Here is a 16,177-nt window from a genome sequence, read left to right on the forward strand (position 1 = left end):
TATTCCGATATGGTTATTCATCTGAATTTCAAAGACAGTGTAACCGAAATGGATCAACCAATTAGCCATCATCTATTCTGGATGAATTGGGGATGGGTTCGTAGCCTACTTAATTATTGGAGACAAGAAGAAGGCGATCCCTTCCATCCACCACATTGCCCTCTTGGCGAAGAACCTGAAGCTCTTACCGGCGAACCTGTTCGAGACACCATTTTCTCTCTCATTTCCAGAGTATCTCGTCACGATAATATACTATCTCAAATTCTGGATCTTATTCATCCGCTCGTCCGAACCGCCAATCATCCTGGTGTAGTAGAAGAAGTCAACGAGCTTCGCGCTCGGGTAGTGGCTTTGGAGAATATGGTGCAAAGGTTACAAGCACCAGCAGCATCACCGGCATCAACAGTACCACCGACAACAACACCAACAGTACCATTACCACCACCAACAATATTCGCATCGCAAACCTCAACTTCACAATCTGTTCCATGAGCATCAACGTCATACGCACCGTAGTTACCAAGAAATACCAGCAACAATAACCGATGAAGTATTAACTCATTTCCCCTGAAGAAATTTTATGTATATTTAATATATATGAATTTTGAAATCAAAATAAATCTTTTCGTACTAAGCTATTACGTGTGAATCTTAACTGGTAGGTACTACTCGGTTAGTTCATATTACTAATATGCAATGATGTACATCCTTCCTTAACAACTTAACCATTGTTAACTACAATCTCTATTTCAACTTATTGAATTCCATTTCATAATAAACCAAGTGTATTATTCAATTACATAATTGATTTTACATTTTTATTTTCGATATACTCGAAACTTTACAGAAACATCATTTTTACCTTGCGAAGTTAGCAAGAGTTCCATAAGAACCAACATGATTCACTGAGGAAATATCAATAAAACTGAATAACGAAGTATTGATTACATTAGTAAAATACTCAACGAAGATTATGAAATCTTTAATGTTTTAGAGATTATTCATTTCTAATCCAGCCAAAAATTAAATGAGCTTAATATGATATTAACACATTAAATCTGTGTTACATCTGAAGAAAATATACATACATATATTTTCATAAAGACGGTAATAAAAATTCTTTTGTACAAAGTATTAATTGTGAAATCTTTAACGGGTAGGTAATACCCGGGAAATATATAAGTTCACAATTAATATGTTACACTGTATATTCTTCAACTTTGATTCAAAAATTATTAACAATGCTCACAACGATATACAATCGTTTTCATACAAATTCAATTACATATTCTGATATTGACGGATCAGAATCCAAGTCATAACTCTGAACCGGTGACATCATTCTTAGATCTCTACATCTTTAAAAGCTATACTTGACTTTAAATCTGTGCAAGATCCATTAGCATTGTGTTTACCAAAAATAACCTTGCAATTCCTTTTCAAAGTATCCAGTATTATCAACCGTTCAATCAGTCAACGACGACCTCTCAGACTTGTAACTTTGGCATATACGTTTTTGTTACTGGGGAACCTTTCATGTTCCACCACATTAACAGTAAATGTACCAGCAAATTCATTAATCTGTGACTTAAAGTCTCTCCGAAAAACCATTATAATTGTTCATTGAAACCCTATCATGTACTCATCCACATCTTGTAACGGTAATTGCCATACCAACTACCGGGAATTAGCAATCAGTATTTCGAATTTCGCAGCAATTCTACGCCAACAGTTATATATATACATATAATGTCTATCTCCTAGACTTTTGACCATAACAGTCAAAAGTTTGATGATAAAGAATAGTATGGTGGTAAAGCTGAGAAATATAGAAGGTTTGGAACTGAAAACGGATTGAGCAGACCATGAAGGAGGCTGTGGACAAATCACAAAGACTAAACCTGCCTTTAAAGAATACAAATGATTCAGTATCTGCTGAAATCATTAACGAATACCTTGCTCCTAACTCAAAATCCGTTACGAACAAATCTTCTTCATCATCCTTCGATATTAGAAATTCTAAGATATTATCATATCTTTCATTATAAATATCTTCGATATTTCTGAAGATATCTTTATAACTATTATCATCCAAAATTATTTATCTCTTCACGCTATCTGTGTTACATCATAAAAGAGACTATTTTAGTTTTTAATTTCTAAAAATTTCAAAAAATGGATGTTTTTGAAGTAGTGTTGGGAATTGAAGCATGAGTTAGTATAATATAATGACACTTTATCAACGTGATTATATTATAGTAAGTCATGCTGAGTTTCTAATAGAACGTGATAAAGGTTCACAGATCATACCCTCATCATAAACCATGTTACATAACTCTTTCATTCTATTTAACCTCTAAACATATCAAGAAAATATTTTTTCTTGATAATTCGGGCTTTTTCGAGGTATTCTGGTAATTTCACAAGTCAGATTGTGGCATTACCATTTCTTTCTTAGAATATTAATTATGTTCATTCTAAAATTCATACCTACGAATTCTGGACCATTATTCGCTTGACTTAAAGTCGAGAAGAGAAAACGAAAGCATGAAGCTCCGAAATATAATGGAAAATATAAAGCCCGAAAACAACCCCGAAATTACAAACCGTGTATATCAATGCGTATAGCAATATAAAGACACGGGAGAATGAAAAACAATATAACCCCAAGGTAATAGTAGAAGAAAATAACCTCCTCTGGTGGCAGATGAAAAAGAAGAATGAATGATATGATAGCCAAGAAAATATCAAGAATCAGAACTGGATGAAGCATTTTCACAAATCTTTTGTAAGTATGAAATAAGGAAGAAGATTATAGGAGTGGTGAAAATAAATAAAACGGAAGAAGTCAATTTATAGCAAAATATCAGACATAGTAATCGAGGCAGATTACGCATTTAATCAAAGAAAATCCTAATTTCCTTAAATTCTGAAGAATCAAATCTTATTTAAATTATGAAGATTTTCTATTCCTTAAATTTCGGAAATCAATCGTTACTACGTCAAGAGATAAGACGAATCTCTATTCTCCATTTCACTCTATTACGATAACTTCCCTCATACGCTTCGAGTAATTGGATTTTTTTTATCCATATTATTCAACGGTGATAAAAATTCTATTTATCAACAAATATTCGTCATGAAAACATTTTTATTGTTAGCCATGACGACCTCACTCAAATTTCGGGACGGAATTTCTTTAACGGGGAGTGATAATGCTAAAAACGAACATATATTTCATAGCATTATTCCTCAAGAAAGACAAGCTTTTATTTGCAATTGTTCTATTTAAAAGTGATATTCGTTTAAATAATAAAAGGTGAAGACAAAAGACAGATTCGACGAATTGAAGACGCAAACGACCAAAAAGCTCAAAAGTACAAAATACAATCAAAGAGGTTCCAATTATTGATAAGAAACGTCTCGAAATTACAAGAGTACAAGATTCAAAACGCAAAGTACAAGATATTAAATTGTACGCAAGGACGTTCGAAAATCCGGAACCGGGACCAGAGTCAACTCTCAACGCTCGACGCAACGGACTAAAAATTACAAGTCAACTATGCACATAAATATAATATAATATTTAAATAATTCTTATAATTATTTATATATTATATAAATAATAAAAAAACCGTCGGCAAGAAAGACTCCAAAGTTTGTGAGCTGTATTTACAAACTCCGCGACTCGCGGAGTTTGAAGGCAAAAAGGGCCGCGAGTCGCGGAGCCCCAAATTTTGAAATTCCCTATAAAGCCAACCGAATTCTGATCATTTTTAAAAACATATATCCATCCATCTCTCTATCTATATCGTATATATTTATATTTTAATTTTAATTTTAATTTTAATTTTAATCCTAATAATAAGGGTATGTTAGCGAATATTGTAAGGGTGTAAGTCGAAATTCTGTCCGTGTAACGCTACGCTATTTTTAATCATTGTAAGTTATGTTCAACCTTTTTAATTTAATGTCTCGTAGCTAAGTTATTATTATGCTTATTTAATCCGAAGTAATCATGATGTTGGGCTAATTACTAAAATTGGGTAATTGGGCTTTGTACCATAATTGGGGTTTGGATAAAAGAACGACATTTGTGGAAATTAGACTATGGGCTATTAATGGGCTTTATATTTGTTTAACTAAATGATAGTTTGTTAATGTTAATATAAAGATTTACAATTGGGCGTCCCTATAAATTACCATATACACTCGATCGGACACGATGGGCGGGGTATTTATATGTACGAATAATCGTTCATTTAACCGGACACGGGAATGGATTAATAGCCACTAGAATAATTAAAACAGGGGTGAAATTATGTAAAAGGACACTTGGCATAATTGATAACAAAATATTAAAACTTTGGGTTACACTCAGTCGACATCCTGGTGTAATTATTAAACAAAGTATTAAAATCTTGTTATAGTTTAAGTCCCCAATTAGTTGGAATATTTAACTTCGGGTATAAGGATAATTTGACGAGGACACTCGCACTTTATATTTATGACTGATGGACTGTAATGGACAAAAACCAGACGGACATATTAAATAATCCAGGACAAAAGACAATTAACTCATGGGCATAAAACTAAAATCAACACGTCAAACATCATGATTACAGAAGTTTAAATAAGCATAATTCTTTTATTTCATATTTTATTTCCTTTATTTTATATTTAATTGCACTTCTAATTATCGCATTTTTATTTATTGTTATTGTATTTAATTGCACTTTTAATTATCGTACTTTTTAATTATCGCAAGTTTATTTTATCGCATTTTTATTAATCGCAATTTCATTATCGTTATTTACTTTACGCTTTAAATTAAGTCTTGTATTTATTTATTATTTTACATTTGGTTTTAACTGCGACTAAAGTTTTAAAATCGACAAACCGGTCATTAAACGGTAAAAACCCCCCTTTATAATAATAATATTACTTATATATATATTTGTATTTTTATAAAAGTAAACTAATATAGCGTTAAGCTTTGTTTAAAGATTTTCCCTGTGGAACGAACCGGACTTACTAAAAACTACACTACTGTACGATTAGGTACACTGCCTATAAGTGTTGTAGCAAGGTTTAAGTATATCCATTCTCTAAATAAATAAATATCTTGTGTAAAATTGTATCGTATTTAATAGTATTTTCTTGCCGAAATTTAATAGTATTTCGTATACCCCGCTGCACATATCAAGTTATTTTTGGCGCCGCTGCCGGGGAATCAATCTAGCTTAAAAGCCGGAAGCGCAACGCTAATATAAAAAAAAAGATTTTTATTTTTAATACGCTTTTGTAAAAATACGTTTTAAATATTCTAAAATATAAAAAGAAAAACAAAAATATAAATATTTTTAGGAGTTTGATAAATATTTAAGTTTTATAAAGTTTCTTTAGTTTGTAAAAATATAAGTTTTATTTAATTTATAAATATATTTTATATTTTACAGCAAAAATAGAAAAAAAATAAAATAAAATAAAAACGCGTCGAATTTTAAACAAGCTGTCATTTGAATTTCTGAACCCCGCGACTCGCGGGGTTTGCTTCTTGGAATACCGCAACTCGCGGAGCTGCTCTGACGCGCTGACAGAACCCTAATTCAGCATTAATTACGGGTAATTATTAATTATTATTATTATTAATCCTAATAATTATTATTATTATAATTAGTTTTATTTTAAGTTACTTTTTATTTAATTTATATTTTAGTTAAATTAGTTTAATTAAATTGTAAAATTAATAGTTTTAATAAATAAATAATATAAAAATAATATTTTTATAAAAATTGTACTTTTTACAACTTTTTGTATATTTTTATATTTTGTCCCTTTTTAATCGTTTCAGCGTAATATTTGTATTTTTAGCTCATATTTAGTTTTAAACTTAGTTTTCGCCATAGTTATTTTTACTTCTAGATTTTTAGGCTTTGCCGTAAAATCCCTTAAGTGCTTTTTCTTTAGACTAAGATTTAGGTGTTTTAGAATTTTGCGACGCCTTTTTAAGTTTTAGTTTCTTTTTAAGTTATTTTCATTTGGGATTTAGTTTTTCCTGTAAGCTTTAATATTTTTAGACGACTTTTACCTATGTATCAATTATCATTCCAATTAGTAATCTCAATTTGCGATTATAATTTTAAGTTAGTTGTAGTAATAAGGTTAGGTTAGTCAAGTGTTTTTAAGTTTTATAAGTTTCTTTTATTTTTCCGTCACCTTTTATTTTTCAACCATTTTTCTTTTTCGACCTTTTTCGATGAACTCTTTTTCTTTCTTATTTCTCGCTATTCTAGTTTTAGGACATAGTTTTTTTTAATCTACTTCTTATCTAAATTTCTTAAAATTACGAAAATTTATTTTAAGTGGTTAAATTGATAGACATCAAAATTTTCTGGTTCGTAGTAATAGTTGGATTTGTACGTGGACTGGGTTATTGGAGCCAAACAGTCCTCAATTATATTGAGACCAAACGAATCCTGCCCCTCTGCTGCATCTTTTGGCTATTCGAAACGTGGGCAAAATCAGAAAAGTCTATTGATTGGATAACTTAGTATAATTTTTCTTTCCTTTTAAAAACTAATAGGATATTCAGTGAATGCACCGAGCAAGACGTTCACCACCTTTTGTACGTTCACCACCTGTAACTAGATCAAGACATTTAGCAAATATTACTGCCGTTGATTTTTCTTTAGAATCGTCATCCAGTCGACCAAGTACTCCAGTTCAAATTTCCGATAATCTATTTTTTGAACCCGACCTCACAATTGAGAATCCGGAGAATATTCAGGAACGATTCGTAGATCCTGAACCACTAAACTTTCCTCCGGAACCACCAATCATTCAAACAGAGATTGTTGAGGAACGAACCATTAAATCAGAATCCTCTAGTGATTCGGATTCAACAAATTCAATTATGGAGAATCTGGAACCTTTAAGTATGGAAGACCGAATGAGAGCTAAACGCACTGGCCAAGGTCACGCAATTACTCATCCAGACATTAATGCGCCAGATTATGAAATCAAAGGACAAATTCTACACATGGTGACTAATCAATGCCAATTTAGTGGTGCGCCGAAGGAAGATCCAAATAAACATCTACGTACCTTTAATAGGATCTGCACTCTATTTAAAATTCGAGAAGTGGAGGATGAACAGATATATCTCATGTTATTTCCCTGGACTTTAAAGGGAGAAGCCAAAGATTGGTTGGAATCGTTACCTGAAGGGGCGATTGATACATGGGACGTTTTAGTTGAAAATTTTCTTAAACAATTCTTTCCTGCATCTAAAGCTGTAAGACTTCAAGCAGAAATTGTTACGTTTACACAGAAGCCAAATGAAACTCTATATGAGGCGTGGACTAGATTTGGAAAGTTGTTAAGAGGATGTCCGCAACATGGTTTAGACACCTGTCAAATAGTACAAATATTTTATCAAGGATGCGACATCACTACAAGGAAAGACATAGATATAGCAGCTGGTGGTTCTATTATGAAGAAAACCGAAACTGATGCTTAAAAAATTATTGATAACACTGCTTCCCACTCACATGAGTGGCACCAAGAAAAAGATATCGTTAGATCATCTAAAGCAGCTAGAGCCGATTCTAGCCATGACTTAGATTCTATTTCCGCAAAGATAGATGCTGTCGAAAGATGAATGAAAAAGATGACTAAAGATATTCACTCAATACGAATTAGTTGTGAGCAGTGTGGAGGACCACATTTGACAAAAGATTGTCTCAGTATTGAATTAACAATGGAACAAAGAGAGAATATTTCATACATAAACCAAAGGCCTGGAAATAATTATCAGAATAATTATCAACCGCCAAGACCGATTTACAATCAAAACCAGAATTATAACAGAAATATTCCATACAACAACCAACAAGGTCCTAGCAATCAACAAGTATCCAATAATACTTACAATCAGCAAAGACCTAATTTTCAAAACAAACCACCACAACAAACCGATGATAAAAAGCCGAATTTAGAAGATATGATGACGAAGCTAGTTGAAACTCAAACGCAATTTTTCACATCTCAGAAACAAACTAATGAACAAAATGCTCAAGCATTTAGAAATCAACAAGCTTCTATTCAAAATCTGGAACAAAAAGTAAGTAACCTAGCAAGGTTAATAGGTGAAAGAAAATCGGGAAGTCTACCTAGTGATACAAATGCTAACCCCCGGAATGAAACAGCTAAAGCTATTACCACAAGAAGTGGTACAACACTTAAACCACCTGAAATACCTGTAACTTCTGATGAAGCTATTCCTACTCCACAAGAACCACAACCTGATCAAGATAAGGAAAAAGAACCGGTAGTTGAAAAGGTTAATGAAGATAACAAAGTTAAGGATAAACCTTATGTTAAACCATACCAACCACCACTTCCTTACCCGAGTAAAATGAAGAAAGAGAAACTTGAAGCCGAGCAATCCAAATTCTTGGATATGTTTAAATAGATAAATGTAAATCTTCCTTTCATTGATGTGATTTCAGGAATGCCTAGATATGCTAAATTCTTGAAAGATCTAATCTCAAATAGAAAGAAAATGGAAGAACTCTCGGCTGTTACCATGAATGCTAATTGTTCAGCAGTGCTGTTGAATAAGATACCAGAAAAACTATCTGATCCAGGAAGTTTCACAATTCCATGTTTTCTGGGTAGTCTTAGTTCAATAGAAGCATTGGCAGACTTAGGTGCTAGTATAAATCTAATGCCGTATTCACTATACGCTAAACTAGACCTTGAAGAATTGAAACCAACCAGAATAAGCATACAACTAGCCGATAGATCAATAAAATATCCTAGAGGGATAATGGAGAACATGCTAGTTAAAGTTGGTACTTTAGTATTTCCAGTAGATTTTGTTGTTCTGGACATGGAAGAAGATTCTCAAGTTCCTCTCATATTAGGAAGACCATTCTTAAACACGGCTAAAGCAATGATAGACGTGTTCGGTAAGAAATTGACCCTAAGTATAGAGGACGAGAGTGTTACCTTTTCAGTTGATAGAGCAATGCAACAACCGCAATCTGCAGATGATACATGTTATTATATTCAAACTATAGATGCACATGCAGAATTATTAGAAGAATTTCCAGAATTACAAGGAACAGGAGAATGTTCTTTAGGAGAAAGTAATGAACCAATTGATGAAGCTGAAATGTTAGCTACACTTATAGCTAATGGATATGAACCAACAACAGAAGAAATTCAAATGCTAAAAGAAGAAGACAGATATCGATACAAATCATCGATAGAAGAACCTCCAAAATTAGAATTAAAGCCACTTCCAAACCATTTGGAATACGCTTATTTACATGGTGAATCTGAATTACCTGTAATAATATCGTCTTCTCTTACTGAAAATGAGAAATCACAACTCATTTCTGTGTTGAAAGCTCATAAACCAGCCATTGCATGAAAGATTCATGATATTAAAGGAATAAGTCCTTCGTATTGCACACATAAAATCCTTATGGAAGAAGGTCATAAAACGTATGTGCAACGCCAATGAAGACTAAATCCTAATATGCAAGATGTAGTTAAGAAAGAGATTATTAAACTGCTAGATGCAGGTTTAATTTATCCAATTTCTGATAGTCCATGGGTAAGCCCAGTTCAATGCGTGCCTAAGAAGGGTGGCATGACTGTCATTACAAATGAGAAAAATGAGCTTATTCCTACTAGGACTGTAACAGGATGGCGTGTATGTATTGATTATAGAAAATTAAATGACGCCACCAGAAAAGATCACTTTCCCTTACCCTTCATAGATCAAATGTTGGAAAGATTAGCTGGAAATAGTTACTATTGTTTTCTAGATGGATTTTCCGGATATTTTCAAATTCCAATAGCACCCAAAGATCAAGAGAAAACCACATTCACGTGCCCTTATGGTACTTTTGCTTACAAACGCATGCCATTTGGACTTTGTAACGCCCCTGCAACCTTTCAAAGGTGTATGATGGCGATTTTTCATGACATGATAGAAGAATGCATGGAAGTTTTCATGGATGACTTTTCAGTCTTCGGTGATACATTTGAATCATGTCTAGTTAATCTGGAACGAATGCTTATTAGATGCGAAAAATCAAATCTAGTACTTAATTGGGAGAAATGCCATTTCATGGTTAAAGAAGGCATCGTTCTTGGTCATAAAATTTCAAAAGAAGGAATTGAAGTGGATAGAGCTAAAGTAGATGTAATTGCTAAACTTCCACATCCCACCAATGTTAGAGGAGTTAGGAGTTTTCTAGGGCATGCCAGTTTTTACAGACGTTTCATAAAAGATTTTTCTAAAATTGCCACTCCTATGAATAAACTCCTAGAAAAGGATGCTCCATTCATCTTTTCAGATGAGTGTATCAAATCTTTTAATATTCTTAAAGAGAAACTCACTAATGCGCCGATCATGATAACACCAAATTGGAATCTACCATTTGAACTAATGTGCGATGCAAGTGATTTTGCAATGGGAGCCGTTTTAGGACAAAGGATTGAAAAACGATTTCAACCTATATATTATGCTAGTAAGACGTTACAAGGAGCACAAACGAACTATACAACTACTGAAAAAGAACTCCTTGCTATTGTCTTTGCTTTTAACAAATTTCGATCATATCTCGTTCTAGCAAAAACGGTGGTCTATACCGACCATTCTGCTCTTAGATACCTATTTTCGAAACAAGATGCTAAACCAAGATTAATCCGTTAGATCTTACTCTTACAAGAGTTTGATATTGAAATCCGAGATAAAAGAGGAGCAGAAAATCTCGCCGCTGATCATCTTTCTCGTCTTGAAAATCCTGAGTTAGAAGTTCTAAATGAATCATCCATACAAGACAACTTTCCTGATGAATATCTATTGAAGATAGATTATAAAGAAATTCCATGGTTTGCAGACTATGCAAACTACTTAGTTTGTGGATTCCTTGAAAAAGGATTATCGTACCAAAGACGAAAGAAATTCTTCAGTGATATAAAACACTATTTTTGGGAAGATCCACATTTGTTTAAAAGTTGTCCCGATGGAATAATACGCCGATGTGTATTCGGAGATGAAGCTAGTAAAATTTTAAACCATTGTCACACAGGACCAACAGGAGGGCATTATGGGCCTCAACTAACAGCAAGAAAAGTCTATGATGCTGGATTCTATTGGCCTACAATTTACAAAGATGCACACCTTCTTTGCAAATCCTGTGATGCTTGTCAAAGGGTCAGAAAAATAAGTCAACGTGATGAAATGCCACAAAATGTCATCCAAGTATGTGAAGTATTTGACATTTGGGGTATTGACTTTATGGGTCCATTTCCAAAATCTCATAATAATCTATATATACTCGTAGCCATTGATTATGTATCTAAATGGGCGGAAGCACAAGTTCTCCCAACTAACGATGCACGAGTTGTAGTCAATTTTTTAAAACGTCTTTTTGCAAGGTTTGGAACACCGAAAGCTTTAATAAGTGATCGGGGTACTCATTTCTGTAATAATCAACTTGAGAAAGTTCTTAAAAGATATGAGTAACTCATAAAATCTCCACCGCATATCATCCACAAACAAGTGGACAAGTTGAAAATACCAACCGAGCTTTAAAACGTATTCTAGAGAAAACCGTAGGATCAAATCCGAAGGAATGGTCCATTAAATTGGAGGATGCACTCTGGGCTTTTAGAACAGCCTACAAAACTCCAATTGGAACCACACCTTTTAGACTTGTTTATGGAAAAGCATGTCATCTTCCAGTAGAAATTGAACACAAAGCATTTTGGGCTTTGAAGACATGTAATCTTGATTTACATGAAGCCGGACGTCTACGATTAAGTCAACTAAACGAATTAGAAGAATTAAGACATGAAGCATACGATAATTCGTTAATCTATAAGGAAAGAACGAAGAAATGGCATGATAAAAGAATCAGAAGTTCAAAAGAATTTAAAGAAGGAGACAGAGTTCTTCTTTTCAATTCACGATTCAAGCTATTTCCTGGAAAATTGAAATCAAGATGGTCTGGACCATTCATAGTTAAAAGAGTTTTTCCATACGGAACAGTAGAATTGATAAATTCAAATGGGATTGAATTTAAAGTTAATGGTCACAGAGTTAAACATTACATACATGGTCCGATGGAAGTCGACAACGAAGTTAATCACAATTTCAACACCACAGCTAACTAAGTGTGGGGAGAATCAAGTCTTTAAAGGATAATATGTATTTCTGTTAGAGTTAGATTGTCTGTTTTCGTGTAGTTCTCGAAAATGGAACCCGAATGGTCTTTCCCTAGCAGACCCTAAAGAACTAGTCTTCTCCCCCCATTATGAATTTTTATTTTTTTAGGTTTTTACAAAATGAAGACTGCCTGTGAACTAAACCATGGTCTAATGCTACACGCTTTGATCACTAAATGTAATAATGACACACTTCCGAGTGAAATAGTATCAGTAATCAGAGAAAGATTGGACGGAGTAAGAAAAGAATCCAGATGCGAAGATAATAAGTTACAATTTGGTAAAGGAAAATCAAAATCTGCAGCGAAAAGAAGAGCACGACACCTAGAAAGATGTCACAAATGCGGAAAATGGTCACATGGAGGTAAATGTTCAAATAATCAAACCTATTCAAATACCGAATTTGTTACTTTATGCAGAGACGGACCGTTCATATGTTTAGAAGAAAAGACACTGAATGCTCGAGGTTACGCCTATGTAGCCATGGAAAACCAATTAAACCGACTATCTTATGAATGGGATAGATCATATAACTAAGAATACTATCTCACAGGTAAGTCTGTACAGTTTTTATTTTATTTTTTTAACCTTTTGATAATAAACGCTAATTTGTTCGCTATAAAGTATTAAATTGGTATTGAATAAAATTAGGTTTGGCGACCGAAATTATAGATATCATTCAAAAATTTATTACATCACTGCGAAATTTAACGTTTATTCTTAAGGTATAAATATCTTTAATCAATCAACCCAAAATATTTCAAAAATTCGTCATGAGTTAAATTAGGTCATGGAACCGAAATTACTTTACCGAAAAAAGGGGCGCATATTTTTGATAATATTTGATTGATTAAAGTGGGATAAAAAGCCAAAAAGATTTTTAATTTTATTTTTACCATGTTTTTAAAATTAATATATAAATCTTAAATTAATATTGTAAACTTTGTAAAAACAATATTTTTAAAATTGTAAATATTTGAAAAATTTATATAAGTTTGGTGTGAATTTATAATATGAAAAATTAATATAAGTTTGGTGTGAATTTTTAATTTTTAAAATATGAATTTTTAATTTTATGCATTTCAAATTTTAAGTTTGGTGTGAACTTTTAATATTAATTTTGAATTTTATATTTAAATTGTGTGAATTTAAAAACAAAAATTTACTTTATCTCATTAAGTTAAAAATATGATTTTTAAAATTCGTCGTAAGTTGAAGACTAGGTCTTTGAACCGAAATTGCTTTACTCGAGGGAGGGACGAGAACTTTTATTATCATTATTTTTAAACTTATTGAATTAAAGTATGCCAAAAACATTAAAAAAACCAAAAATCTTAGCTTTTAAAACAATCGCTACAAAAAGACAAATTTTAAAATTTTGTCGAAGGACGGACTAGGACATCGATCCGAAACGACCTCGTCCTAAATAACAAGGGAAACAAAATTTTAAAATTAATTACTTAATTGTTTTAATTAATTTAAGATGTTATAAAAAAAAAAAAAACTCCGCGACTCGCGGAGTTTGAAGGGTCCAAACACCGCGACTCGCGGGAGGACCAAAACTCAGAAAAAAAATAAAAACGCAAAAACTGATCAGTTGAACACCCCAATACCGAAAATACTGCGAAAATAACCCTCAAAAACCCGCAAAAACACCCCTAAAATCACAATTTTTAACTGTTAATCATCAAATCATTTACTAAAATCATGTTGAGAAGGATGCTATCAAGGAATTACTCAAGAAAAAAGGTAAATTTCTACACCTAAACACCATTTAATCTAAAAATTAGTGTTCTTGAGCAATTTTTCCCCCAATTTGATTTTGATGCTTTTTAGTGTAATTATGCTTAAATTGTTTATGTATTATGCTTGTATAACCTAGATTGATGCTATTTAACATGATTAGAAGCCTTAAACTTCAAATTTTGAGTAATCTAGGGTTTGTGTTCTTGAGCAAATTTGGGGCTTTTTGATATAAACAGGTTATGGCCGATTTTTGTCATGAATTGTTACTAAATCAAGTAGTGTAACATGTTTAGGTAGTTAAATGATCCAAACTTTGAGCCTAAACATGATTTTGAGAATTAAAGTGGACTTTTTCAAGTCTAAAATTCATGAACTTGATTTTTGAGAGATAATGCCATTTGAAACTTGTTTAATTGCTAGTAATGATTATTTTGACATGTTATTTGAGTTGAATGCTTATGAACTTGGCGAACATTTTCGTATATGCTTATTTGAAAAAGTGTAGATTGGATAAAAATATGAAAATGAGCTTAAGTTTGATATAAATTGATCATGTCATTGTAATTATTTTGATTGATGATTTTGCTGACACTAATGCATATTTGGATGCACAAAAATTGTGTTTGATGTGTTTTGCAGACTGAAAGGGGTGAATCTTCATCCCAAGCTCGCAATGCTCCTGCTGAGAATGCGGAACAATAGGAGGTGGATAACTACTACAAGCAAGATATACCTCATCCAGTCATGACATTTTCTGATATGCACTTGGGTTCGATTTGACAGGCTTTGGATAGATTATCCAAAATACCAAAGGGGTTTGCATACTCTTCATTCTAAAGTTGTTGAGGTACCTAGGGTCATAGAATGGGGACCCTTAGAAGCTGTAGAATTGGCCGGGCCAATTAGGGAATTACTTGTACAGAGGTATGGTAATTCTACTTTTAATGACTGGGTACGTTTATTCACCATGCGTAGACCTGTATATAAAGTATGGTGTGAAGAATTGTTGTGTAGTATAGAATTAAATGATCGGGTAGCTAGTTTAACCGATCGATCTTTTATTAGATTTTTGTTAGGAGGTTCGATGCGCCACATGTCTTTACTAGACATGGCTCAGGCTTTACGTATATATATGCCTGAGGAGTTAGCATCTGCCGATTGTAGAGGGTTGATACTAAATGGTAGAAAGATAGATGAAAATTTTGATACACACGGTGTATGGAGTCAAATGACAAGCCATCACCGATTCAAAGGGGGAAATTACTCTTATTTGGATATAGATAGAGCTGAATTAAGAGTGATTCATAGGTTTTTAGCTAATTCGATTACACAAAGAGGTAAGAACAACGAAAAGGTAAATGAACAGGATTTGTTTTACCATATGTGTATTCGAGACCCACAAAGTGCTGTAAGTATACCTTATTGTGTGGGTTATTATTTATCAGCTATGGTTAGGGGATGAGACCGCATAGCATAATAGGAGGTGGTATTTTTATTACTTTGATTGCTGAATATCTCGGTGTGGATATAAGTCGGGGGGGATTATTAGTCGAAGAACCAGAACCCCGCGATACTATAGGTTTAAATGTATACCATGGTGCGAAAGTTTTGAAGAGGCAAAATAACGCCGCAGTACAATACCATGGTAGACATCCACAGGTTGAGAGAAACCAACAGCAAGGTAATGTAGGAGGGGGAAATGAAATGCAAGAAATGCAAAGGTTTATAGCTTCACAGGAGTACGAAAATGCTAGACAGAGAGCATTTGAAGATTGACAAGTTCATCAAAACCAAATCATAGCTCATTGCCAACATATAGGTAGAAACTATATTCCTACGCCAAAACCCATATTCCCTCCCTGGTCTATAGATATGCAACCACCGTATCTGAAAGGACCCGTTCATATACATTATAAACGATTCACAATAGTTGATTACATCGCGAGGTATTTGACCTCTATATGATACATTTTACAAACATTGCATTCGTTTTTAAAAGACAAACTTTCTTCACAACAAAAATTGACGGTATGCACACCATTTCATAATACATCCAACTATAATTGACTTAATAATAATCTTGATGAACTCAATGACTTGAATGCAACATCTTTCAAAATATGCCATGAATGACTCCAAGTAATATCCTTAAAATGAGTTAATGCACAGCGGAAGATTT

This window comes from Rutidosis leptorrhynchoides, chromosome 1 (genome assembly GCF_046630445.1).
Source record: "Rutidosis leptorrhynchoides isolate AG116_Rl617_1_P2 chromosome 1, CSIRO_AGI_Rlap_v1, whole genome shotgun sequence".
In the NCBI taxonomy this organism is placed as follows: Eukaryota; Viridiplantae; Streptophyta; class Magnoliopsida; order Asterales; family Asteraceae; genus Rutidosis; species Rutidosis leptorrhynchoides.